Source organism: Eublepharis macularius, chromosome 1, assembly GCF_028583425.1.
Source record: "Eublepharis macularius isolate TG4126 chromosome 1, MPM_Emac_v1.0, whole genome shotgun sequence".
Lineage (NCBI taxonomy): Eukaryota > Metazoa > Chordata > Lepidosauria > Squamata > Eublepharidae > Eublepharis > Eublepharis macularius.
In genome coordinates this window covers 13,601,487-13,628,883 of record NC_072790.1, presented here as the reverse complement: position 1 = coordinate 13,628,883, position 27,397 = coordinate 13,601,487, and the positions used below count along the sequence as shown (strand labels likewise).

Genomic DNA, 27,397 nt, shown 5'->3' with positions numbered 1-27,397 from the left:
GCGGGCGGGCGGCGGGGCGCGGGTCTGGCGCTGCCCCCCGAGAGCGGCTGGGCGAGGCCTCCCATCAGCCGGGCTGCGGCTGCCGCTCGACGCCTGACCCGTCGCGCGTAATGCTCGGCGTGGAAGGCTTGGAAGAGCCCCCGGGAAGGGTCGGGGCTGCCTGGCAGAGGAGGGGCGATGCGGGAATCGCCAAAGATCCGGGCCTCCTTGCAACAGTTGAAAGGCAAAACCGTGGCCGGCTAGGGTTTTTTTTTTGCCAAGTTGCCTGTTGGCATGAACTGCCTGAGAATGGGATATTCTTAATTGGAGGCGGGCGGGCGGCGCGCAGAGGACTGGCCCTGGTGTGGCCCCGCTTTGGTTGTGAACTCTGGCCAGGGAGCAGCACCAGCGTCTAAGCAAAGAACATAGATTGTGCCTTTGCTCCTCCGCTTTATCGCAGGGAACCGGAGCCTGCCATACATGCTGTGTGGCAGCCCTCAATTTTTGTTGCATCTGGCAATATTTTCTATAAAACATGTGATTTATGAAATGTGGTCCCAGGGTGCATTGTGTGACTTGCATGGGAGCTGGTGCACTGGTTGGAACAGAGGCTGTGTGTCTTCACAGAGGTTGCAGGGAAGAGGAAGCACCGCATGAAACACTCTTCAGTAGGAAGTGTCATTTAGAGCCTGCAGGACATGTTGCCATGTAAACATGTTGATGGTTGTGATAGAGTTGTGCCAGTGCCACACATGCTTGTGAAAGATGGGCCTGTTTCCAGTTAAGCGGTCAGCAACATATTGGATTATTAAAGCAAGTGAAGTGAAATTTTGTTAGCTGGAACATTAGGTCTTCCATGAGCGTACTTTGATGGTCCCGTTGTGGTTGTTATTGACACCAAAGAAGTGAAGATCTCAGACTGTATAAGAGCCAGCAGGATAAGTAACATCACGGTACAAAAGCAGTCTCGGTCGTCTGTGGTAAATTAGCTTGTATAAATTGTTGCTCCTATACATCCAGTTATTTCGAAGCACTTACATGTATATTTTAAAAGGATGTTTTCACACATTGGAGATGTGCTTTTATACAAATCTTTTCTGTTACAGCAAACAATTTTCATATAGAAATAAGGAGTTTTCAGATCTGGTTCTTGGAGACCCAGGTTCCGATCTCCACTCTGCCGTGGAAGCTTGCTGGGTAACTTTGGCCCAGTCACCCCATCTCAGCCTACCTCACAAGATTGTTGTGAGAATAAAATGTGGGTGAACCACATGTGCCATCCCAAGCCCCTGGAAGGAAGGGAGGATTTAAAAAACGTACTAGATAGTTAACAGGAGGGAACAGAATTAGTACATTTTTAAAAAACACTGAACTTCAATTTCAAAACTGGATTCTGTTAAAAAGAATTCAGTAAGCCACAGTGGAGTGAGTTTGTGCATGCCCCTGACTGGCTGGATCGTGGCCCTAGTATCTGCTTGTAGATCAGACCCCTGATGAAAAATAGACCTGTGCTGGCTACTGTCAAATCAGCTTTACAGCCTTGCTGGACCATTCGGCAGGACTCCGATCTGCTTGCGTAACAATGTGCTTTGCTTTGTAGCTGCACTCCCACGCACAGGAGCTTTGTTTTAAAATACAGTTGCTTTAAAAAATTAATCCAAAAATATCGAACCTGTAATCCAAACAATCAGCTGTAGTGTCTGAAAATGAAAAAAAAAAACAACCTCTCCAGGTGGAGGAGTGGGGGGAAACCATTGCCTTCCATCCGGTTGCTTTGCCAGTGCTGGATCGACACTGCCTGTGCGTGCGTCGGTGTCAATGTATGCTGCCCCAGATCTAGTGGATGCCTGCATCGCATGGTTTTCCTGCCTTTTTAGAAAATAACTCCTTAGTCTTCTCAACTTGACGTTTACCGGTAGGTTCTGTCTTTAACTTGGGCTGTATTGTTTCAGGCATTTTTTGGCACCGTAGCACTGGAGTGCTGCCGGGAGCCTGTCAAATCCAATTGCCTCCTCCTATGAGGAGGAAAAAAGGGTTTCTTGTTTAATGTGAATTAAAAATACTTGAGGACATGCATGGGTGTGATTCCCTGTTCCAGGATATTGTGGGTGCTGTAGCTGCGGTGACAAGTGCGTGCGCGCTTTGGCTTGAGAGGCAGTGTGGGGCTGTGATTAGAGTGTCAAACTAGGATCTGGAGGCCCAGGGCTGGAACTCCAGTCTGCGTGGAAAACCACTGGATGACCTTGGGCCAGTTGTACACTCCCAGCCTAATCTACCTCACCAGGTAATTGTTGAAAGGGTAGAGTGGAGGTGGCGAGCGTAAGCTGTTTTGGGTCCCTGCTAGGAAAGAAAGTGGCATATAAATGGATCCGTAAATATATAAAAAAAATTTAAGTACGCTGTTAGATTTTGCAGCCTGCTCTCGTGATGTTTGAACTGTCCCAAAGTAGAGCGCATTTGTTTTCGTGTTTCTTGCAGTACGTCTGGAGGAGTAGGAAACCTTTATATTGGTGCCAAGAAATGCCCCTTTGTTCCCTCTGCTTCTCCAAGGTTGGGGCTTCTGCTTGCAAGCTGACTTCAGTGCCCAGGGTTCTGAGAAACTCCTGTTACCCAGGCCTGTGCCTTAGATGGGATCAGGACTACTCTGTGTAACCTCCTTGAAGTTGCTCTGGTTGGCAGTGGCCACTGTATCCCCCACTGCAGTCCATGCGCGAGGAGGTGCTCGGGTTTTCTGTGAGGCCTTCAAGACTGTTTTTTGTTCCTGCTTGCAAGTTCCCCAATGGTGCTCTTCTTGGCTGCTCTTTAAAAGAAAATCCTGGTCAGTTTTTCTTAAAACCTTTAAAAATTTTGCGTAGCCTAGAAGTGTTTCATATACAGAATATAGATCGAGAGGAGTTAGCCGTGTTAGTCTGTAGTAGCAAAAGTAGAAAAGAGTCCAGTAGCACCTTTAAGACTAACCAACTGTACTGTAGTGTAGGCTTTCAAGAATCACAGTGCTCTTTGTCAGATGCATCATTCTGTATACTGTATGCTACATACAGAATATAGATTCTGATCTGTGGGAGGGTGGCTTGGAGACGAACCTCTCTGCCACATTTAAATCCCAGGCGTCCTCTAAGGAGCTCCAGGCTGTCCTGCCCAGTTGTCCGCTCCTGCCTGATACCCTCACAGCAGACGTGCGAGGGACTTTTGAATGTCAGTGAGCATGATTGGCCCTAGGTTGCCCCCTGAGCCTTGGAGCAAGCAAGCTTCCCCTGGTCTGACTCTACCCTGTACTGCCTCACAGTATCATGAATATAGCGAGGGCCATCTTCGCTGCAGCACTTAGACCGGGTAATTCTCTTCATGTGCACAGGGCTCCGTTCATGCAGTCAAGTATGATACTTGCTGAGGATTTTTTCTTTTTTTAGCCTAAAAATTCTGCAGGCTGCTTTCTGCGTGACACTTTGGTATGTGAGCAAGCCCTGCCTGTCGCTTGAGTGGGTATTTGGGAAGGCAGTAGACGGGGTTACCTGGGGTAGCTAGAGAAGGGCTGCAAGTTGAGGGCGGAGGGGGGTTCTGCTGACTGGAGCTATGGTGACCTTGTTCATGGGCTAATAATACCACAGAATATCTTCGTAGAATGGTTACCACAAGGGCCTGCAGCCTGTGAATTCAAGAGCTCAGTGTGGCTCAGTCCTAAACCAAATATGGCTCTTTAAAGAAGTGTAGGCAGGATGCGAGAATGACCAGTATGTGAAGGGAATGGCAGGCAAAGGTTTTGATGGGACCAGAGAAAGGGAAATGCGAGGGTGAAAATTGCCAAGTGTGAACCATGTGCAAGTTTATGGCCAGTGAGCTAAAAAAATTGCACGGGGCGCTCCCGTGTATTCTCACCTACCATGAGATGCTGTATGTTCCACGGGAGCAACCCTAGGTTTGAGTTGGGGAAATGTAATGGATTATTAATCAACACTTTATCAGTGGAGTAAAGCAGGGTATTTTCAGTTATGCAAACGGACTCTTTGTCAAATTTTGTTCTAAATTGGGATGTAGCTTGGCTCTTTAATTATAAAAGGCTGCTGACTCCTGACCTAGTTTGTGTATTGCCTTGGAGCACCTGTGGCGCAGAGTGGTAAGCAGCAGTACTGCAGCCCAAGCTCTGCTCGCGACCTGAGTTCGATCCTGGCAGAAGCCGGGCTCATGGTTGACTCGGCCTTCCATCCTTCCGAGGTCGGTAAAATGAGTTCCCAGTTTCCTGGGGGTAAAGTGTAGATGACTGGGGAAGGCAATGGCAAACCACCCTGTAAAAAGTCTGCCAAGAAAACGTTATGATGCGACGTTCCCCCCATGGGTCAGTAAGGACTCGGTGCTTGCACAGGGGACTACCTTTACCTGTACCTGTGTATATGCCTGAGGACATTTAGTAGGGGGATTCCCATGAGGGGTTAAAGGTAAGTTAGTTCTCTTTTTTACCTTCCCCCTTGTAGTTTCAGTGAGCAACCACACCCTCCCCCAATCAAACAAAGCAAAACTCTTCAGTAAGGTCTGCCTAATGAATCTTTAAATATTTGAAAGGCTGTCATTTGGAGGAGGGCAAAGAGCTGTTCCAGTTGGCAGCAGAGGGTAGGACGCGAAGCAATGGGCTTAAATTACATGCACAAAGGTACCGGCTGGATATTCGGAAAAACTTTTTCACGGTCAGAGTAGTTCAAAAGTGGAATCAGCTGCCTAGGGAGGTGGTGAGCTCCCCCACACTGGCAGTTTTCAAGAAGAGGCTGGATGAATACTTGTCAGAGATGCTTAAGGCTGATCCTGCACTGGGCAGAGGGTTGGACTAGATGGTCTGTATGGCCCCTTCCAACTCTATGATTCTATGAAAGCTCATCCTGGAATAAGCCTGGTTAGTCTTAAAGCTGCTCCTTCCCTGCTCAGATTAGATTATACAAGATCTAAGATAAAGGTTACCCAAGACATCAAAGGAATAATAGTAATAATGAAAAGCAGCAATAATTAGTTGTGTGTGTTATGTGCCGTCAAGTAGCCTCCGACCTCTGGTGACCTCGTGAATGAAAGACCTCCAAAACGTCCTATCATTAACAGACTTGCTCAGATCCTGCAAACTGGACGACGTGGCTTCTTTTATTGAGTCCAGCCATCTCGTTTTAGGTCTTCCTCTTTTCCTACTGCCTTCCACCTTTCCCAGTATTATTGACTTTTCCAGAGAATCTTGTCTTCTCATGATGTGACCAAAGTACAATAGCCTCAGTTTTGTCATTTTAGCTTCTAGAGAGAACTCAGGCTTGATTTGACCTAGGACCCACTTATTTGTCTTTTTGGCCGTCCATGGTATCTACAGAACTCTCCTCCAGCACCACATTTCAAATGAATCAGTTTTCTTCCTGTCAGCTTTCTTCACTATCCAACTTAGTTATTGAGTCCTTATTTACCAAAGAGATGGATCCAATAATAAACATCAGTACATTTTTATATAGTGCAAAAAGAAATGGAAAAGAGATGTAATTGTCATCTCAGCCTAACCTACCTCACAGGGTTGTGGTGAGGATAAAAGGGAGAAGGGGGGGAACCATGTACCTCACCCTGAGCGCCTTTTCAGGAAGGGAAGGACAAAAATGAGCTGAATGCGTAAATAAATAATACTAATATTCCTCTTCGAGCCATGGTATAAAGTGTACCAAACAAACAAATAATGCTCGATTTCCTGTCTCTTTGGGAGAGGGCATTGAAGGACATGAAAATGTCCCAGAAACGTCAGCTGGGACAGAGCACGGCAGCTGCTGTATGGACTAGCCACAGCATACATGATATTTAAGAATATTTCATGGGTGACCAGCAATTCCCTATTCAGTGCTTATTTTAAGAAGTCATTCTTGTCCTGGGACTCAAATAGCTGCAGGGCTCCCTCTTCCTGTACTGGCCCGCGTTGGAGTGTCTCGCCCTTCCCTCCATGTAGGCCAGTGAGATCAGCCTCCTCCTGCCCTTCTTTGCTTCCTCCCCGAACATACTGAGGAAGCATCCATTTTGTTACGCTTTGGGAAACTCGGGAGGGTTCTTTCAGCAGATGGTTTGGGTGCGGGGGTGGGGGTACTGTTGTTCTTTCGAGTCTCTTAGCCTGAGATAAATATTTTAATTTGTTTCTGTATAATTTTTAAACTCTCCCTGTAAGTCTCCTGGAGTCCATCAAGGGGAAAAGATGGGTTAAAAGTGAAGTCAAATAAATAAACATACAACTTGCAGTTGGCATCGTGAGAACTCATCCTGGGAATTCCCCGTAGAATGTCTGGCTTCCAGCTGCATTAAAATGAGAGAGAAATTGGACTCCAGTCCTGATTTTAAAGCGAAACGATTTGTGATCCTTTTATTATCCGGGGATACAGCAGCCGGGATTTGACCTGGTGTGCCCTTTCCTCAAGCAATCTCCTTTTGAGTATAAATGACCCCATTTGTTCTTCAAAGACGAGGGGCATCAAGACTTCCCACCCCCACCCCTGGCAGATGGCTGGTGCACTTTGTGGTTTGGCTCCACGGGTCGTCAGTGCTGCCATGTTCATTGTCTAGCTTTCATTGGGATTGCAACTTGGGAATTGTGTTTTTAGTACTTGGCACCTGTGACTTTTGGAATAAATTGGATGCACAATTGTGGATTTTGTGGATGGTTTTAGAGACCAGCTACCTTAGTGAAAGTGCTAGATCTCAATCATCAGTTCCACTGTGGCTCTCTGGGCAGGATCAACTGCGTGGCTCAGGCTGCAGATGGAAGTATAAACGAAGAATGGCCCAGTCTCTCCACTTGATTGATACACATGTTCTTCAACAACAAAACAATTCATTCACTGTATGAAAGATGCTAGTTTGGTATAATTGCGTTTCTGCTTATTTGCATGGTTCTGATCGGGAAAAGGAACTATGTCAAATGGCAAAGCTTCTTTATTTCAGAAGATAATTCTCATACATCTGTTATCCTTTACCCTTTCCCATCAAGTTTTCCATTCATGTATCACATAACATGCCCTGACCTGGATAGCCCATGCAAGCCTGAATTTGTCAGAAGCTAAGCAGGGTCAGCCTTGGTTAGTAATTGGATGGGAGACCTCCAGCGAACACCAGGGTGGCAGAGGCAGGCAATGGCGAACCACCTCTGTTAGTCTTTTGTCATAAAACCCCCAGCAAGGGTCTCCATAAATCAGCTCTGACTTGGTGGCACTCCCCCCCCCCCCGCCCCATCACATGTGTGAACTGATCCTCTTCCTCATCTCTGTATTTCTTCTGTTGACACGTTAGTTTTGTTTATAATATCATTTGCAATGATTAGTGTAAGTAAATTATATTGCTGAAATCTGTTAAAAGGGCCTTTTGACGATAGGTAAATTTGTCTTGGCATTGTAGGCATGGAATACAGACTTTCTCCATAGATTTATATATTTATTTAAAATTGTACTTTCCAAATTGGTGCGGGGTTAAATAGACCCCAAAGTAAGTCATAGATATAAATAATAAAAATAAACACCTTTGGTGTTGCAGTGAGTATGCCATAAACTCCCAGGGCCGGAGAAGAAACTATACTAACTGTTTCTATTTGGTAGTACAAGGATAGAACAGGAGAAAAGATACCAGGGAGAAAATGTCTGACAACATGGTGATCCGCCCTCCTCAGTTTTATATACTCATTCTCGGGTAATTTCGTCGAAAAAGCTGGAGGAACTCATTAGCATAACTCATCAGCATATGCCATGCCCCTTGACATCACTGAAAATGTTTCATTAGCATAACTGATTTGCATATGCCACACCCCCTGGCATCACCTATCCTGGCTGTTTTGGACCCAATCCTGGCCATTCAGGGCCGAAATTGGGCCCAAAATGGCCAAAAAGGGGCCCAAAATGGTCAGGATCGGGCCGCTACTGAGTGGGAGAGTGATCCACCACCTGTCAGAGGCCCGATCTAGGCTGTTTCAGCCCCAATCCAGGCTGAAACGGGTCCAATGGGCCCTCTCTCAGCCTAACTTACCTCGCAGGAACGATGTGTGGCTAAAATGAGGAAAGAAAGATAACGTATGTCCTCCTAAGATCCCTACCGTGCCGATGGGGCGAAAATGCACGCGGTGAATAGGTTTTGTAGCATTGCCTTAAGAAGCCTGCTCATCTTCAAGAAGAAAACTGAGATCAAGGGAAAAGAGAGTGCCTGTGAAGAGTAATGGGTTAGTGTAGGCCTAAAGTCACCTCCAGTTGCCAGCTCCAGGAAGAGAAGTTACTGGAGATTTGGGGGTGGAACCTGGGGAGGGGAGGGTTTGAGGAGGGGGGGGGACCCCTGCAGGCTATAATGCCATAGAGCCCACCCTCTAAAGCAGCCGTCTTCTCCAGGAGAACTGATCTGTGTAATTCTGGAAATTATTCTGGGAGATCTCCAGGCCCTGCCTGGAACTTGGCAACCCGTGGGGACATCTGAAGTTCATATCCCCACACAGGCTGCGGAATTCATGAGTTGGCCTTCAGCCATACTCTCTCTTGCCCACTTACCTACCTCATAGAGCCGTTGTGAAAACAAGACAGGTAAGGGAAATCTCAGGAGCCCTGAGAACCTCCTTGAAGGGGCGATGGGATGAACATTCAACGCTAAGGCTGAAGCTGCCCCCGTCTGCCCCCCACACTTCCTTTTGCAATGATCTACACGTTTCAGTTTTTCCATTTTTCAGAGTTAACTCTGAAAACTGGGTCTCCATGGCTTAAACCAAGGATTTTAAATTTGCCTTGCCCTTTTCTGCCGTAAGGTCTGGTGGGTGATAGTTTAGCTTTTAAAAAGAGAGTTTGATTCATGCAGCCCGCCTTACTTATTCCTCTTACTCGCCCCTGGATCAGAGCCTTCAAAGGTTTTTCCAACACTATTGATGAATAGATACGGACATACTTAATACGTTGATGCAAAGAGGGGTGTTTAATACGGGGGCAGGCTACAGACATTGCAAAAAGTCTACTAAAGGCTGTTGTCCTGATGGCCTCCTGGAATGGTTGGGTTATGACGGAATGGTTGTGTTCTCATCTGGTGGTATGGGAAACCTCACCCGGGCCAGACACAGAAAAGATTGACGGATTGATAGCTCTTTCTCGATTCTGTGGGTGGTGGTGCGTGGCTGTTCTTAGTTGGTGGAGCAATTTGTCTGGTTAATTCCAATAATAAACAAGACTCTGGCACGCTAACTACTTATGTGACTCCCGAGTGGTCAGCGTCCAACTTCTTAGAGGGACAAGTGGCGTTCAGCCACACGAGATTGAGCAATAACAGTTCTGTGATGCCCTTAGATGTCCACGGCTGCACGTATGCTACACATAGTACAGAATAGTGGTTGAAGTTATTGTATTGTAGCTTTTCATTGTTCTTAACTAAATTGTAAAGGAACCCCTATCTCTGCTTTTATTTTTAAGTTTCTGTTAATGTGCAATATGAATAAAAGAAACGTATGCTTTTAAAATGTTACCGAGTCAGCCATCATGTCTGAAAGATAATTCAGTAGCGTTCCCGTATTGGTCCACTGCCTTCTGCCTTGATTCTGCAAGGTGCTCAAGGGAATCTGTACCGTTGTCTTTCTAAATGATTAATTCATGGAGATGGATGTGAGCAAAAAATATGTGTTTCCCGAAGGAATCAAATGGTAGTTTCTCCCTCTGCATGTTTTGACGACTCCTGAGAATCCAATACCCTGGGGAATTCATTGTGGTAGTGCTCATTCCACATGGGGGTTAGCATATTTTGCTGCCTAGACTCTGATAACTCAAACACAGGGAGTTACAGGAGCTGCTTACCCAAGAACACATACTGAACTCATGGCAGTAGTGGGATTCAAACCAGCAGAGCGCTGATTCTCATCTCATCCACTTAACCACTCTGCTGTAAAGATAACCACTGTGCTGTAAAGATAAGTAACCAGTTATGTGGAGTGGTGCTGTGGGGATGTGGCTTGTTGATAGAGGTGGTTATCTGGAATGCTTATGGTTTTAATGGTTGTCTGTTGGGTGGGACTCTGTAAGCCACCTTGAGCCATTGTGGTCAGTGGGAAAGGCAGGTTATAAATAGTTTAATAGAATATATTGTCGAAGGCTTTCACGGCTGGAGAACGATGGTTGTTGTGGGTTTTCCAGGCTGTATTGCCGTGGTCTTGGCATTGTAGTTCCTGACGTTTCGCCAGCAGCTGTGGCTGGCATTTTCGGAGGTGTAGCACCAAAAGACAGAGATCTCGCAGTGTCACAAGACAGAGATCTCACAGTGTCTCAGTGACACTGAGAGATCTCTGTCTTTTGGTGCTACACCTCCGAAGATGCCAGCCACAGCTGCTGGCGAAACGTCAGGAACTACAATGCCAAGACCACGGCAATACAGCCCGGAAAACCCACAACAACCATAGTTGAATAGAAGCAAACCAGACTTGCCAGTGGGCATCATTCCAGCGGCTTCATTTTTGCACTCGGGGGTATATTCAAGAGGGATTTGTGCAACAATTGTAATGTTCCCTCTGCAAGGCACTCAGGCTGGGGACCGATGCTGGTGGCTTGTATTTTACCTAGAGCCTCCACCATTGGTGGAAGTCCTGTGAGGCAGGAAGAAGGCTTCAGGCTTGATGGAGAGAAGTGGCAGGGTTCAAACTTTGGTGTTTTGGGGGCTGATTAATCTGTGGAGATGAACGTGAGCAAGAATTTATTTACTTTATTTACCTCCCACCTTTCTCATGGCAACTCCAGGCAGCTTAACGTGATTATTCATATTTCTTGACATAGTCTCAGGTCTGCCCTGTTCACATCTAAAATTGGGGCGCTGGATAGGGTGGCCTGTTTCTTACAGTGATTGTTCTGTGTAGGAGAGTCGAACCGTCCGTTCTTTCCTTGCACTTCATCCCATAAAATGTTTTCCCCCTCCCTCCCCAACCTGGGCCGTTTCCACACTACTCACCTTCATCCAGAGCGTCGCGAAAAAAACGCGGAAGAGAGTGTCTTCTCGCGTGAATTTTGCACGAAGTTGTGCAAAACTCGCGCGAGAAGACGCTATCTTCCATGTTCTTTTCGCGATGTTCCGCTTTGTTCTGGATGAAGGTGAGTAGTGTGGAAACGGCCCTGAATTTGGGGCCACAAAGTACAGAACAAAGACAGCCCCATCTGTGGTGTCTAATTTGGCTCTTAGAGTACCTTTTAAGCGTTCACTGAGTTTTTGTAGGTGACCTTGCTGGAGATTCAGTGATTGTTTTTGAGACTTCAGGCTCTCGTTCAAGCCAGCTGGGTTTGCCTGGTGAACTGCACCTGTGTCCCAAGGAAGTGTGAGAGAGCCGTATGTTTGCTAGACAAATAGGCACGCCGTCGGCTGCCCCTAGTCCATTTGATTCCCTGATCAGGAGACAGCTGGGAAATCCCACTATGTATATAAGAGCTATCTATAATTTCATTTTAAAAGGCTGCTTTTATCCGACCCAGCCGTGGCAGAGCTTATAAATGAAGCATTGTTTTAATTGTTTGAACAACGTTTAAATTTTAATCCACTTCCTGTATTTTTTAAATGTAGGGATAAATCAAAGCAATGCTGCTGTAACTTCTTCCCCACACACTCTTTTATCTGTCTTGAGGTGGGTTAGCTGCTGTCGAATATTTGTGTTCAAATCGGTGCCTTACATTTATTTCAGACTTTTAAAAATGTCTCTGCATTTCGGCCAGGGTTACTGTGCCTTTAACAACCTGGCAACAAAACATTTCCTGGTCCATCAAAGGGAAATGTCCTCGCTGAAGAAGGAGCAAGCACTATGAGACACGAAAAGTCAACAAGATAGGAACAGGTGCAGGACGCAGATTTTATTGTGCAGAAAAATGTCGATCCCAATGAGCTATGTAAATGATCAGTACCCAATTTGGGAATTGTTTTCTCTGCTTCAGAGGGAGTTAGTTGCTGGTTCCTGGTCCCCTGGAATCTCACATTTTGTTAACTTTTTTAGTATGTGATAATATTAAAAATGAGTAAGAGGTTAGCACTGATATCAACTAGATCGTCCCCTAAATGTTGGAAAAACTGCGGCGAGGAGGGAACATTTGCTCACTGCTGGTGGGAATGTAAAATAGTAAGGCAATTTTGGGAGGAGGTGTTAATGAAAATTAAAGATATCACTACTTATGAAATTCCTTTTGATCCGAAACTGATTTTTTTAGACCTATGGGGAAATCTGTACATTCCCAAGATTAGAAAGGAACTCGCTGCTTCACTCTTTATTGCTGCCAAAAGCACTATCGCGACAGTTTGGAAATCAAAGAGACCACCAACAATTGAGACTTGGTTTTCCAAAATTTGGAACCATTTTATTTTAGAAAAAATAAGTAACGATATACAAAATGCAGAACAATTTACAGAAAATACCGGTTTTATTGACAAATGGCTTCCTTTTTTGGAATATATAGAAAAACACGATTTACAACCCAACTCAAAAATATTACAAGTTGTGACAAATAATGGTTACCTTTCGTTCTATTAACCTGTCTGCATAACTGAGTTGTCATAAGGATGCATCAATGATATTCTTTAAAAAAAATAAGGTTTATAATGTATTGTATACTGGATTTTTGACTTGACTTGGAAGATGTTTTTGATTGTAAATGATATGTTGCAACAAATGTTCAATAAAAACTTTATTAAAAAAAAAATGAGTAAGAGGAAGGTGAAAAGCACCTTGAAATGTCTCTGATTTAGTTGCTTGCACCCACTGTTGTTAAAAGGGGTTCCAGCGATGTGATCTGGGGATGGGTTGCCTGGGGCAGGTGACAGCATGATTCAGCAGCCGCCCCCTACAAAGCAGCTTCATTTGTTTAAAATTAACAGATGAGTGAAGCAAATCCAGAAGTGGCTGCATACAAATACTCACATCTAATAAGATGGCCGTTTCCACACACGTTGAATAATGCACTTTCAATGCACTTTAGTTATCCTTTAGAAGTGGATTTTTTGTTCCACACATGGAAAATCAGTTATAAATGTTCACTAAAGCGTATTGAAAGTGGATTATCCAACGTGTGTGGAAGCAGCCGATGTCCTTGCTGACTAGGACACAGAACGACGAGATCATGGAACTGTTGCTGTTCACTGTTTCTTGGTAAGACATCATAATATCCTGTTTTAAAAATGGCAGTAGTTGCAGGGATTATTAAAAGGAAAATGCTGCTTAATCCCTTTAAAAAACAGTTTATTGATTCTTGCTGGTGAGTTAGAGCGGGAAGAATACATGGTCTCTTTTACCGTGGTTCTGTACCTTCCATCCAGATAACAGGGGGAATGTGAATTTTGGGGGAAATACAGTAATTTCCAAGAGTTGTAACATGGTGCCGTTATCTGCTTGCTTTAATCACCATAGAAGAGAATAGCACACCCCCCCCCAATTCCTCCCCAGTCCCTCACTGAAACGTGGCTTCATGTCCACGAGGGTCCAAGAGTCCCTGGCAATGCCTTTTTAGGTTTCTGAGGGATGGGGAAGAGCCACTCTGCTTGCAGTTTCTGAGATCTGCCCGCTGTTTAGCACAGCGTAAGTAATTGTGGCTCCCTTTACATGGAGTGTTTGTTCCACCCGGGTTCCCCGAGCGGAACCAGGGGTTTTGGAGTACCCTCACTCTCCATTCGCAGAGGTAATGAGCGCGCAGCATCCTTGTGTGGAACCAACCCCTGTCGCTCAGCAGGCAGGCCAGGTCTGGACTCCTCTGGAGTAAGACTGCTGTCTTGGCTGGCTAGACTTGGCACACAGACTGGAGCCTGGAACTGAAAGCAGGGAGCTTGGCACTGAAGGTGGGGGCTGGAGCTGGAGCTCAGGGCTTGCTCCGAGTGAACTGGCTGATCCAGCCATGCAGCCTTCTCAAGACTCGGCGTAAATTGGCTGGCTCACCTGCAGCTGATGGTGGGTGTGGAGGCTCCTCAGTCTGGGCTGTGCTTTGGTCGGGATCCCTCAAAGAAGTCCTGCTTCCAGAGCCCTGCTCGGGGTTGAGGCCGGCAGGGTTGCGTGCTGCCAGTCTGGCACTTTGTCTCTTTTGTTCTGTCTCGGTGTCCTGGCTGGTGAAGGCCTAGTGTTTATCTTGGAGGCTGGTGGCAAGGTTTCTGGCAGGGTGTGCTTTGGTGCTTCTGGGTGTGGTCCTCTCTGACCCCTCCGAGTCAGAGTTGCTGGTCTGGTCTGAGGGAGTCATGGCACAGTGTTTCAAAATACACTGAACCAGGGCTTTTTTTCTGGGAAAAGAGGTGGTGGAACTCAGTGGGTTGCCCTCGGAGAAAATGGTCACATGGCCGGTGGCCCCGCCCCCTGATCTCCAGGCAGAGGGGAGTTGAGATTGCCCTCCATGCCGATCCAGCGGCGATCTCAAGTCCTCTCTGTCTAGAGATCAGGGGGCGGGGCCACCAGCCATGTGACCATTTTCAAGAGGTTCCGGAACTCCGTTCCACCGCATTCCAGCTGAAAAAAAGCCCTGCATTGAACAAAGAATACATCTGTCTGGCATAGCTCCTTCTCACCGTTCAATTTCGTTTCTGCCCCTTGTATCAGTTCCACTGTGGAAGAATCCCTGACGGCTTTTGAAGGAACTTGGTAGTCAAGAACATTGCGTAAGTTCCCTCCCTGGTCTGTCGAGTTAAAAGTATCTGCCCATAGCAGGTCTGGGAAAGAACCTGGAGGGCTACTGCCAGTCAGAGATAAACACTTGGCTTTGTTGATTTGTGCTGCAATAAAATGAAGGAGGGAATACTTCTGTGAGGAACCCTTCTGTAAGTCACTTTCAGATGGGTAACTGCGTTGGTCTGCAGTAGGACAGCAGAATTTGAGTCCAGTGGCCCCTTGAAGTCCAACAAGATTTTCAAGAGTCAGATTTCCCTTCATTTGATGAAGGGATGTTTGATGAAGCTTTTGATAAGGTTCCCCATGGCATTTCAATGGGTAAACTGGAAGACTGTGGACTGGACTATAGGACAGTTCGGTGGATAGGGAGCTGGTTAGAGGACCGCATCCATAGAGTGGTGGTCAATGGCGTTTCATCAGATTGGAGAGAGATGTCCAGTGGGGTGCTGCAGGGCTCAGTTTTTTCAATATTTTTATCAATGATTTGGATGAAGGGATAAACGGGCTACTCATGAAATTTGCTGATGGTACTAAATTGGGAGGAGTGGCAAACACCCAAGAAGATAGAGTTAAAATTCAACAAGACCTGAATACTCTGGAGAAGTGGGCGGTTGTGAACAGGATGCAGTTCAACATAGATAAGTGCACAATATTACATCTGGGCCACAAAAATGTGAAGCACAAATACAGGATGGAGGATATACTTCTGGGTAGTAGTGTATGTGAAAGAGATGTTGGGGTAAGAGTGGACTGTAAACTAAATATGAGCAGTCAGTGTGATGCAGTGGCAAAAAAGGCAAACTCAGACTTTGGTTGTATCAAAAGGGCCATTGCATCGAAATCGCAGGAGGTCACAGTCCCTCTATTGTCTTGGTCAGGCCGCACCTGGAGTACTGTGTGCAGTTCTGAAGGCCTCACTTCAAAAAAGATGTGGACAAAATGGAGAGGGTGCAGAAGAGAGTGAGGAGGATGATCAGGGGTCTGGAGACTGAGCCCTACGAGGAAAGGCTGAGGGCCTTGGGAATGTTTAGTTTGGAGAAGAGGAGATTGAGGGGGGACATGATTGCTCTCTTCAAGTATTTGAAAGACTCATTTGGAGGAGGGCAAGGAGCTGTTCCACTTGGCAGCAGAGAATAGGACTCGAAGCAAAGGGCTTAAATGACATGCAGAAAGGTACCGGCTGGATATTAGGAAAAACCTTTTCATGGTCAGAGTAGTTCAAAGGTGGAATCAGCTGCCTAGGGAGGTGGTGGAAAGCTACCCTTCACTGGCAGTTTTCAAGAAGAGCCTGGATAAATATTGGTCAGGGATGCTTTAGACTCATCCTGCATTGGGCAGGGGGTTGGACTACAAAGTGTGTGTGGCCCCTTCCAGCTCTGTGATTCTGTGAAGTGCTAGACCCAAGTTGGGGAACAGAGCGTTTTTATGTGACAATTTCTTAACGGGTTAAACTAGGGCCTGTATGATGAATTTTTATTTTTATTTTGCAACTGACAGCCTTTCTCATTTAGTGTCTTCGTGTTTGTTGCCATGCAAGCCTGTGAAGATCGTTAATTGAATATTATATTTTTGTTTTGTTTCTAACTGTTGTAATTGTTGTGAACTGCTTTGAGCTCTTAACTGAAGAGAAGTGGTATAGAAATTGAATAATTAAAATAAATAAACAAGAATGGCCAGGTAGCAATTCCACTTACTAACCGGGAGGGTTGGTTTAACTCTCTGTGATCATCAGTCATTGATTTAAATCCAGTTTCTGGTTTTCTAGTTCATATTTTTTCCAAGCAATAATGCATATTAATTGGTTGCTGTAGCACTGAAAATATATTTCTTTGCAACCAGATAGGGCAATACTGGCTTTAATGAGGAGTGTAATTCAAAACCTCTAATAAAGTTGGAGAGATAATGAAGAAAAGGGGCCGCGCCAGAAAACAAAAGGAGAAGTGGAGATTGCACCCAGGCGTGGATTGTTTGTAAATTTCCTAGCGGGTGCAAATAAATCTTCCTTGGGGAGGCAAAAGGATGTTCTTTCATTTTATTTTGATATACCAGCTAAAATTGTTCATTCTCCTGAATGAGTCTTACGTGACAGTTAGTTGCCTGGAGCTTTCCAGAAGCAAGGGCTGGTAGATTGCCCTTCCGTCTTACACAGAAACTGCTCTGACCCATGTCCATGCTGTTTGGATTGAAAGAATAAAAATAGTCAGAATTGACAAGCTAATATATTTGGACTTCAAAAATATATTTTTGCTTTTGGTTTGGTTTTTACCTAAAAGAGGTGGCTTGAGCTTGATCTGGAGTCATTTTTAAGAGATCCAGAGGAGTTAGCCATGTTAGTCTGTAGTAGCATAATAGTAAAGAGTCCAGTAGTACCTTTAAGACTAACCAACTTTACTGTAGCATAAGCTTTTGAGAACCACAGCTCTCTTTGTCAGATGCATCACAGTAAAGTTGGTTAGTCTTAAAGGTGCTACTGGACTCTTTACTATTTTTAAGAGAGTATGACTAATCCTGCAGTGGGCAGGGGGTTGGACTAGATGGTTTGTATGGCCCCTTCCAACTCTACGATTCTATGACTTGGGTTGAGAGATCCTGATGTGCATTACCCAGTTTCTCCTGTCCTGCAGACCTCTTTGCTCCCCAAAACCTACATTGGAGGATCCGCCATGAATGATTCTTTGGAGCCAATTTTGTGGAGCAAGGGAGAACTGGAGATATTCTCCCCCAAAACCAGCGATATGAGTGCAAGTTTCTTCTACCCAGTGGGATCGTAAGAGCAAAGTCCCTCAGTGTAGATTTGAGTTTATGTTGAGAGAGGTTTGGAACAAAGTGGTTTTAAAGAGAATGCAATGGAAATGAAGAACCCCATCATTTTAACCAGCCTGTTTAATAATGAAGGCAAGATGGCAGGCCGTTTTAACTCTTAAGGGGATATTATATGGCTCTTACTTCCACAAACTGGATAGACAGAAATGAAAAGGAAATAAGTATGCATGAAAATGTGCTTGAGAAAAATATAGCATGTGGTTTAGGTTTGTGTGTGTGTGTTTTTTTTAAAACCACATACAAAACCTCTGTGGACATAAATAACGTTTGGATATCCTTTCAACGTTGTGTACTAGAAAATTTATGAGAAAAGCATTACTTGGTGCCCACAAAGTACTGGAGCAAAGTAATTAACAGTTGGTTAGAATGCAAAGAGGAAATGGAAGATGGCTGGTTCCCTTATCTGCTCTCCCTGAAGACATGAGCTTTAATTATTGTTATCTTTATTTACATTAACTATCTGGAGATGTTTTACAAAGCATTGATATCCTGAAATTTTTCTTGTCATGCAGCCTCCTGTGTTCACAAGACAGTCGATGCTGCTTTCTTCCCTCACGAGCTTCATGTGCATAATGTGTTTGTGGCAGTTGCATGTTTTACTTCAAAATTTTAAAACTAGAGCACAGCATGAGATTGTAGAGGAAGGAAACCTAGTTTTATGGGATGGGGGAAGAAGGAAGCCAGCCAGTTCAGTAGACAGCCTTAGCTTTATAAAATCTGTTCGTTCATTCGCACGAGACCATTCACTGCGAGGGACACGCAGAGTTGTTTATGAATTCAGTATCTTTAGAGCGGTCAGACAAAAGAGATTGAAATCCCGCTGAGGACTGAAACATGATATAGGAGGGAATTGAAAATCTTGCTGTACTGCCAGAGAGCTGAATTTGGCTCAAATTCCAGACATGCCAATTGGTTCCTGATAGGATTAGCCGGCTTGGATCCTTAATTTTTATTTTATTTTATTCCTTTTCTCTCTCTATGATATTTTTAGGCATGATTTGTGTTTGACCAGTTGAAATCAGGGGTTTTAGCTCAGATTGAAAGCACAGACATGAAGTGCAGGTGGCCTCTTCTAGGTCACATTTCTGAAATCTTCAGCTTCTGTGGTTGCTTTTGTATTTGTATTGTAAGAGGGGATATATGCTAGGATTGGGTGAAAACAGCCACCCTCCCTCCTGCCATCTCTCCCGCCCCCACTTGGTGGAAGGCTGTCTGGAAGGACAGAGGTGCCACCATTTTTCTCTCCATCAGCTGCTCGAATATTCCACCATCCTTAGGAACTATTTCCGGTTTTCCTTTCTATAAGGCTTTGCCATAGTAACTTGATGAGAGGAGCCAGTTGTGGCACACCCACAGGAGCATTTGGGGGTCAAGGACAAGTGCGGTGGCATCATGCTGGAGTACTGATGTCAGTTCTGGTTTTTGCAGGAAGTGATGTCAACACGCTGCCATACATGATATTGATGCATGCCCCCATTTTCCTCCATTTCGCTCCTGCTGGCATTTCAAGAGCTGGTGGGCAATGACCAGGTTTTCCAGGAAGCCTCCTGTCATAGTGATGTGAGCTTACATTTTAATTGTGTTGACGCTACGCAGTGTAGAGGTGATCACATTTCAGGTGTTTGAGGGAGATTATGGGTGGCAGTATACCAGACTCAGGGCTTGGCCTAGCATGTTAAAGAAGAACTCCTTCTTTCTAAACCTTAAAATGCTACTTCCAGGTAAATGGGAACAGCTGCGCTTCAAGGTGTGTGGCCTCCATGATATGACATCAGAATGGTAATAGGAATTGAGTCCAGGTGTGAAAACAGCTTCAGTCCAGGAACCATAGATGCGAGCTGAATTTTTTGTCGGTCCTCTCATCTCCATTGGAGTGCGTTTCCTTTGGCCCATTCTGTTCTATTGGCTGCTGTTTTACATGGAGATGGAATGCTGATTCTTGAAGTGTAGTTCTGTGGTAAAGTCTGGGAGCACCATTGGAAATATTGACGTGGGCCCTGTACATTATTTCCACTTGGGTCTCTCTCCACCCGTAGTGGAGCCAATCTTCTGCTGCCAAACAAGTCTCTCTCATACTAGGCATGTTTTAGCACCTGAGGCACATGTCCTCTGCATTGGATGAACTGCTGTCTTGCTATAGGGAAATGAAGTAAAATTGGAATAGAGATTGAACTCATGTTGGTCGTCTATTTTATTTATTTCCTTTATACCCTGGCTTTCTCCTCAGTGGGGAATCCAAAGCGGTTTATGTTGTTCTCCTTTCCTCCATTGTATCGTCACAACAACCTTGTGAGGTAGGTTGAGCTGACTGGCTCAAGGTCACTAGTCTGCTTTCAAGGCAGCGTGGGGATTTGAACCTGTGTTTCCCAGATCCTGGACCAACACACTCACCACCACACTACACTGGATCGAATAGTAGCAGATACAAAAACGGTATTGAGGTGGAAGGATAGAGAAGGAAAAATGCAGGTGGAAACGGCTTGAGAACCCAACTTCTGACTTGCAGAGAGTGATGTGTAACTTCAGTGTTTATGTTTTTAAAAGTTTTTATTGAAGCTTTATAAATACTAACATACAATAAGCAATAGTTACAGGTAATGATATATATAAGCAAGTAACTATCATAATTTAGTATACTATCAGTCAAGAAAGCAGAAATAAAGATGAGTTATATTCCTTTTACAAGTCCTATAGATTAAGGATGTTATGGTACAAGTAATTTAGAGGATGCAGTTCTGTCCTGGTTATGTAATCAAAGAAAGGCCACCATTTTTTTTCATAAAAACGTTTTAGAGATGTAGGAGTAGAATGCTGGTGTAGAGTGTTATTTTTTTTCAATAACAACAACAACATTCAATTTATATACCTCCCTTCAGAATGACTTAACACCCACTCAGAGCAGTTTACAAAGCATGTCATTATTATCCTCCCAACAATCACCACGCTGTGAGGTGGGTGGGGCTGAGAGAGCTCCGAGAGAGCTATGATTGGCCCAAGGTCACCCAGCTGGCTACAAGTGGAGGAGTGGGAAATCAAACCCGGCTCTCCAGATTAGAGTCCTGCACTCTTAACCATTACACCAAACTGGCCCACACTTTGGAAAGCCAATGATTTATTGTAGGGGACATTTGTTTATTCCAAAATGAGGCTATTAAAATTTTGCTACTGTTAAGAGGATATTTATTAGATCCCGTCTTAATGGAGGACTTCATTGTTTATTTTAAGTTCAGGCAAAATTATATTCTGAAGTATTCATTAAAGTCTTGGGGCATGATCCTCCTATTGTTGTTAGAAATTTAAGTTCATGTCAGACTTCTGCTGAAATCAGCAAGGCTGAAAATGGGCTTGCATTTTAATTTTTTTTTTAAAGGGGAGAAATCCAAGTGACTTGTGCATACTAACATCACCGTAGATCACAGAGCAGTGAATTAATTGCAGTTTTGTAGCTGAAAATTTGAAGGTACCACATAGTCACTGGTTTTTATCTTCTTTTTTTGTAGAAAAGTGTGCAGTTCTTCACAATGAACATTTCTAGGATCTGATTTAATTTCATTTCAAAGGTAGGTATCCGCTCTTTATTTTGGTGGGTTGATAATAGTCCAAAATGAACTCTTGGAAGTTCCCTGTTCATGGATGGGAAAGGAAAGAAAAAAATCTTCTTCAGTGTAATGAAAGCAATTAGGTATGCTTCAAATGTAAATTATCTTCTCCCCTTCTCTTCATTTAAATACACAGTTAAATATGAAAATTTCATCATCTTCCATTTTTACATTGTGCCACAATTTCTAACTATGGAGGACTATACTTGTTATAAGCCCAAAGTTGTATTTTCTCTGGCTTGATATCCAGTAGGCTGTTTTTCATATTAGAGCCCACTGGTGGGTGTTTTTTATCATTTCAAAAAGTTAAAACAGTGCCAATCCATCTCAGGCACTGAATAGTTTCATAGGCAACAGAAGATGCTTTAGTAGGTTTTCATTTTTTAAAGTGGCTTTTTTTTTTGCTAAATATGAGTGAGTACAATGTCATCTCATTAGTAGCAGGTTAGTATTTGAGTTTGACGCCTAACTGTTGTGTGAAACTACCAGTGAGGTGTGGAAGCACGGCAGGGGTGTCTTTTTGTGGGATTGAAACCGATTGGGTAGCTCCTGAAAGGGGACAGTTTTTCTTGGGTTTCTGGAGGGAAAGTTGTGCACATTGCTGCTACAAATAACCTATTAACTTATTTTTAATTGTGCACAAGATTGGTTAAATGGCTTTCCCAGTATTGGTGAAAGCTTTGATTTCTCTGTCAAAAGCAGCAAAGTGACAAAGTAGTTAAAAGTTTCAACAATAAAGATTTTGTAGAAAGTATATTTATTTATTTTATCACATTTCTAGACCGCCCTCCCCGTCAGACGGGCTCAGGGCGGTTTAACAACAGTTTAAAACAGTAAAAACATTATAAGAACTTTAAAACATTATAGCAAAACAATTAAAATTGGCGGGTATAAAATATTAAAATACAGCATTTTCCTGCATGGCTGGTGGAAGGTCTTCAGTGGTATGGCCGGACATCCTAGCCCCCACCAAATGCCTGGTGGAACATCTCCGTCCTGCAGGCCCGGCGGAAAGATAACAAATCCTGCCAGGCCCTAGTTTCCTCAGACAGAGAGTTCAACCAGGTCGGAGCCAGAACTGAGAAGGCCCTGGCTCTGGTAGAGGCCAGGTGGGCCTCCCTGGGGCCAGGGACCATCAGCAAGTGCTTAGTGGCTGATCGAAGCAACCTCCGGGGAACATATGGGGAGAGGCAGTCCCAAAGGTATGCTGGGCCCAGTCTGCATAGGGCTTTATAGGTCAGCACCGAAACCTTGAACCGGACCCGGTACTCAACCGGTAACCAGTGCAGCTGACGGAGTCTAGGTGTTGTATGAGCCATGATTGGTGCTCTGGCAACCACCCGTGCAGCTGCATTCTGAACCAGCTGCAGTTTCCGGATCAAGCCCATGGGAAGCCCTGCATAGAGTGAGTTGCAGTAGTCTAATCTGGAGGTGACCGTTGCCTGGATCACATATACAGAATTCTCCAGGCCAGCTACCTGTTGAGTGGGTGCCACAACAGAAAAGGCCGTGCATGGTAACTGCCCGGCAAGAAACTGATTTTTACCTTTCAGTAAATACAGCAGTCTCTCTCCACTTGCCTGAAGAAATGGAGGAAGCAGCCCTATCACTGCTGGCTAAGCTCAGGACACTGGCTAGCTTGAATCGCAGCAGGCAGCCTTCAGCAGGAGCTGTCTTAGCTGGACTCGTGGGGCTAAGCTGCCTGGCAAGGTTGCCTCTGAGTGTAGTACAGGTATATAGTCTCTCGTTCCGTGGTCTGGGCAAGGAGTATCACAGATTCTGCAGAGAAGGTTAAGGAGTAAATGTAGTAATAGGACTCTTCCCGTGGAGAACCAAGCAGGAACCTTCCCCTCATACTGTTGAGAATGGCTCAGAGTCCGTGAAAGGGAAGATAAGAGGCATAAAGGGAAATCGGCCTGATGAAACGTCTAAGACCTTTACAGTATTTCTTTTGGCAGGTCAGGAGAGGAAATTTTCTCAGTCATTTATCCCAGTGTTTCCCAACCTTTTTTTGGACGAAGGAACCCTTAAATTAATTTTTCAAATTCTGTGGAATGCCACCCATGAAAATGTTTACAGGCCAGAAAATGTACATATAGGATGCTAGCTATAGTACATGTTGTAATAAGCTTGATAGAACCTGGGTGCGAAGTGCAGAAAGTTAGCATCTGTAATGCAAGAAAACTCTTGTGTCCCAGTTCAGCCTTGGGGGATCCATTATTCCAAATTTGCAGATAAACTCAGCTTTAGCAAACGTGCATTGTAATTTTCCTTCGAAGTTTCTCTGCTTGAGAACTGCTCCTCTTAGGTCAGCAATGGAATGTCCGGGCAGGCGGAAATGTTCTCCTACTGGTTTTTGAATGTTGTGAATTTTGATATCAGATTGATGTCCGTTCATTCTTTTGTGAAGGGAATGACCTGTTTGTCCAGTACAGAGAGTTGAAGGGCATTGGCTGGTGCTTGATGGCATATATAAAGTTGGAAGATGAACAAGAGAATAAGCCTGAGATGGTATAGCGGGTGCTGTTAGATCCAGCAGTTGTGTTGTTGGAGTGAATATGGAGGCAGAATTGGCATTGGGTTTATTGCAGGCCCTGGTCCCAGAGTGCATATTCATGTTGGTGTGAGTGAGGAGGTGTTTAAGGTTGGGGGGGGCTGCCTGTGGGTAAGAAAAAGTTGGCCTCCCGGTCCCTGTGAGAGAACAGTGTCATTGTCCAGCATAGGTTGTAGGTCATTAATGATGCATAGAACTGGTTTGAACTGGGGGCTGTATGTGACCACCCGTGGTGTTCTGTTGCTGTTCTGTTTGGGCTTATCTTGTCGCAGGTCATCCCTTGGTACCATTCTGGCTTTGCTGTTATTTCTTATTACATCCGGTGGGTTTTGCAATTCCAGAAATCTTTGTTGTAGATCTTGCAGGTGAGAAACTCTATCTTTGGGTACTAACCAGGGCTTTTTTTCAGCGGGAACGTGGTGGAACGGAGTTCCGGAACCTCTGGAAAATGGTCACATGGCTGGAGGCCCCGCCCCCTGATCTCCAGACAGAGGGGAGTTGAGATCGCCGGCGCGGATGTCAATCTCAACTCCCCTCTGTCTGGAGATCAGGGGGCGGGGCCACCAGCCATGTGACCATTTTCTCCGAGGGCAACCCACTGAGTTCCACCACCTCTTTTCCCAGAAAAAAAGCCCTGGTACTAACACTGTACAGGTCTGCACTGAGAGCGATCCGCTACATTTCTTTTGGCAGCTGAAAATACAGCTGGCTTTTTTAGGTTCAGGCTGGGCAAGCTGTGGGGAAAAAAATGGGGGAAGCGAGATCTACTTTGGGGTGAGGCCATCGACTCATCTTTTGGTGGAGAGTGCGATGCTACCACCTTTTGGAGGGGCATAATCAAGCTCCTTGTGACCCAGCCAATTTCTAACCTCAATGTTTGGCCGCAGAAGGTATTATTCACCATTTTTTTGCTGGCATGTAGCCAGAGGAGGAGGTGGGTGTCTGTTTGTCAGCTTGGCTGCTGCTGAGTGGTGTCTCGTAGGGGTCTGTATTATCTCCAGTGCTCTTTTACGCCTATATGAAACGACCGTATGAGAGATGGTCAGTGACTCTGGAGTGCTGCGAGTGTGTGCGTGTGTATATATTACTTTAACAAAACATCCAGGAGTTACTGTCTCTGTCTTAAATCAGAGTTCGGAGGCTGTGCCTGAATGGGCGAGAGCCAGTAGACAGAAGCCTCATTGCAGTTATTGAATTGCTGACTGTTTTATGGTCATTTTGTACGATTTGTTTTAAAAATTGGGTTGATGAGCCTGTTTGGTTGCACTGTGGGTTGCTGTTGAGGTTATTGCATTTTAGTGTGAGTTATCTTCAGCTGCCATGAGGTAGAATATGAATTTGTGAAATCAGTAAGGGTCTGATGAGAGTACTTTGCTGTCATATGCAGGGCTTTTTTCCAGCTGGAACGCGGTGGAACGCGGTGGAACGGAGTTCCGGAACCTCTTGAAAATGGTCACATGGCTGGTGGCCCCGCCCCCTGATCTCCAGACAGAGGGGAGTTTAGATTGCCCTCCGTGCAGCTCGGCGGCGTGGAGGGCACTCTAAACTCCCCTCTGTCTGGAGATCAGGGGGCGGGGCCACCAGCCATGTGACCATTTTCTCCTAGAGCAACCCACTGAGTTCCACCACCTCCTTTCCCAGAAAAAAAGCCCTGGTCAGACATGTCAGCTCACAGAGAGCGAGTGAGCAAGAGTAATCTCTGTAGTCTAGTTTTTATTTTGAAAAATAAAGCTCGGTCTTGTTGCTAAATAGCACCACTGTAAGTAGTTGCATATTAAGGTACAATGAGCCAGTACATTTTGTGGCTGTAATACAGAAGGCTAGGTCAAGATCACTTGCGTGCCAAGACTCCTTAATACAGTGTGAGGTAGTGGTCAGAGTGTTTGACTAGGATCAAGGGGACCCAGGTTCGAGTCCCCCCTCTGCCATGGAAGCTTGCTGGGTGACCTTGGGCCAGTCACACCCTTTTAACCCAAATTTACTTCACATGGTTGTTGTAAATAAAAAATAGAGGAGAGGCAAATTATGTAAGCTGCTTTGGGTCTCGATTCCAATTGTACACCGACTGATCTTATTAAAAATTCTGTGGATGTGATTTGTTTAAAATGTGTCTGAAGCTATGTGCAATATTCATTAAATGCATTAAAACATGAAAAGAGAAACAGTAACAATAATAAAAATCAGAAGAAATAATAGTATGATCATTGTGAACGGGGAAAGCAAAAAACAGAAGAGACGGCAATGCGTAATTTAAGCCACCAATAAAAGCAATGAGAAGGGCCGGCAGAGAGAGAAAATTACTATTTTTAAAAAATCAACAAGAGCAAGGCAGAGAGTGACAAATTATGGATATTTCTCCTCCATACAAGCAAACATTTCGTCCCCCCCCCCCAGTTAAATATCAAACCCTGGCGTGCATAGAGGGTTTCATGGTCTTTATCACAAGGATCCTTGCAACTTTGGGCCCATTTTGTGGTTCACGCGTTGAAGCTTTCAGTCTGTGCCTGAGATTTACTTGGAACCCCCTTCTATCCATTGGGCCCAAATCTGACAAATTATGTTCTTTCATTAAATCCGTGGGAGAACATCTGCTTTTCATGCAGAAATCCCCAGGCTCTGCCTCCTGTTCAAAGAGTTGGGCCATAGGTGACAAAAAGACACGGCCTGCAGCTCTGGAGCTCTGCTGCCAGTCAGAAACCGTCTTGATAGACCAACGGTCTGACTGGGTATAAGGCGAGCTTTGTGCGCCCAGGTTTTCTAGTTTGTCACTTTGATAAACCAGGAGACCAAAGGTTTTAAACCCTTGGTTTAATGTTAAATTCTTTGCTCACCAATTGGGTCTGATTCAGAGAAGTACCTGACTACAGGCTTTGTAGGGGCAACCCTATGTGCTCTGAGACAAAACCCACTGACCTTTTTCCTGTATAAAGGACATCATAACAACCATGTGCATGTGGTTGGACAAGTCTTCGGGGTACAGGAGGACATGTGCAGAGCAGTACTTGCTTCCGTGTTCCCATGGGGTCTCCTTTGAATGGTGATGGGGTGGTGTACCCCCAATAAGTGTGTTTCAGATTGCATCTTTTCCCTTTCCCCTAATCCACGTCTATGGCTGTTTCCACACTACTCACCTTCTTCTGGAACGCTGCAGAATGTCGCGAAAAAACCAAGGAATATAGCGTTTTCTCACGCGAGTTTTGCGCGACGTCACGCAAAACTCACGCCAGAAGACGCTATCTTCTGCGGTTTTTTCACGACGTTCCACAGCGTTCCGGAAGAAGGTGAGTAGTGAGAATATTTGAGACTCTAGTTTGCAGGTCTGGACATGCTGGGAGTGGTGGGTAGCCTCTAAGAATACTCATGAATAGTCACGAGACCTCTAGCTAGCAACTATAGCGTTCTGCCTCTACTCTGTGAGGAGTTGGGAGGAGAGACCATGTCATGGAAGGTTACCACAGCCTGATGGGCATGTACGCCCTCTTGCTTGGTGTGGGATGTCAATGAGCGGGTGGCATTGGTGGTGGGGAGACCTCATCTACCATGGAATGAGAGTCGTCGTCCTCTTTGTCCAAGGCAAGTTCTTGACTGAGCTAAATTCATGTTACCTGCATCCAGGGTTTTTTTTCTGGGAAAAGAGGTGGTGGAACTCAAGACTGCACAATGACGTCACTTTGGGTCAGCTGGAACAAGGGGGGAGTTTTTTAAAGTTTAAATCGCCCTCTGCAAAAATGGTCACATGGCTGGTAGGCCTGCCCCCTGATCTCCAGACAGAGTGGAGTTTAGATTGCCCGTTTTCAAGAGGTGCCGGAACTCCGTTCCACCGCGTTCCTGCTG

The 27,397-nt window shown here is 45.0% G+C and overlaps 1 protein-coding gene across 1 annotated transcript in view; it reads left to right on the top strand.

Annotated features, from left to right (window-relative positions):
• The window catches only part of PLCB4 (phospholipase C beta 4), a 263,529-nt gene that overhangs the window by 563 nt on the left and 235,569 nt on the right, over positions 1 to 27,397 (top strand). Inside the window, exon 2 of the mRNA XM_054975769.1 lies at positions 20,911 to 20,970. The gene's annotated coding sequence lies outside the window, so the exon portion shown is untranslated. The remainder of the gene's footprint in view (positions 1 to 20,910; positions 20,971 to 27,397) is intronic.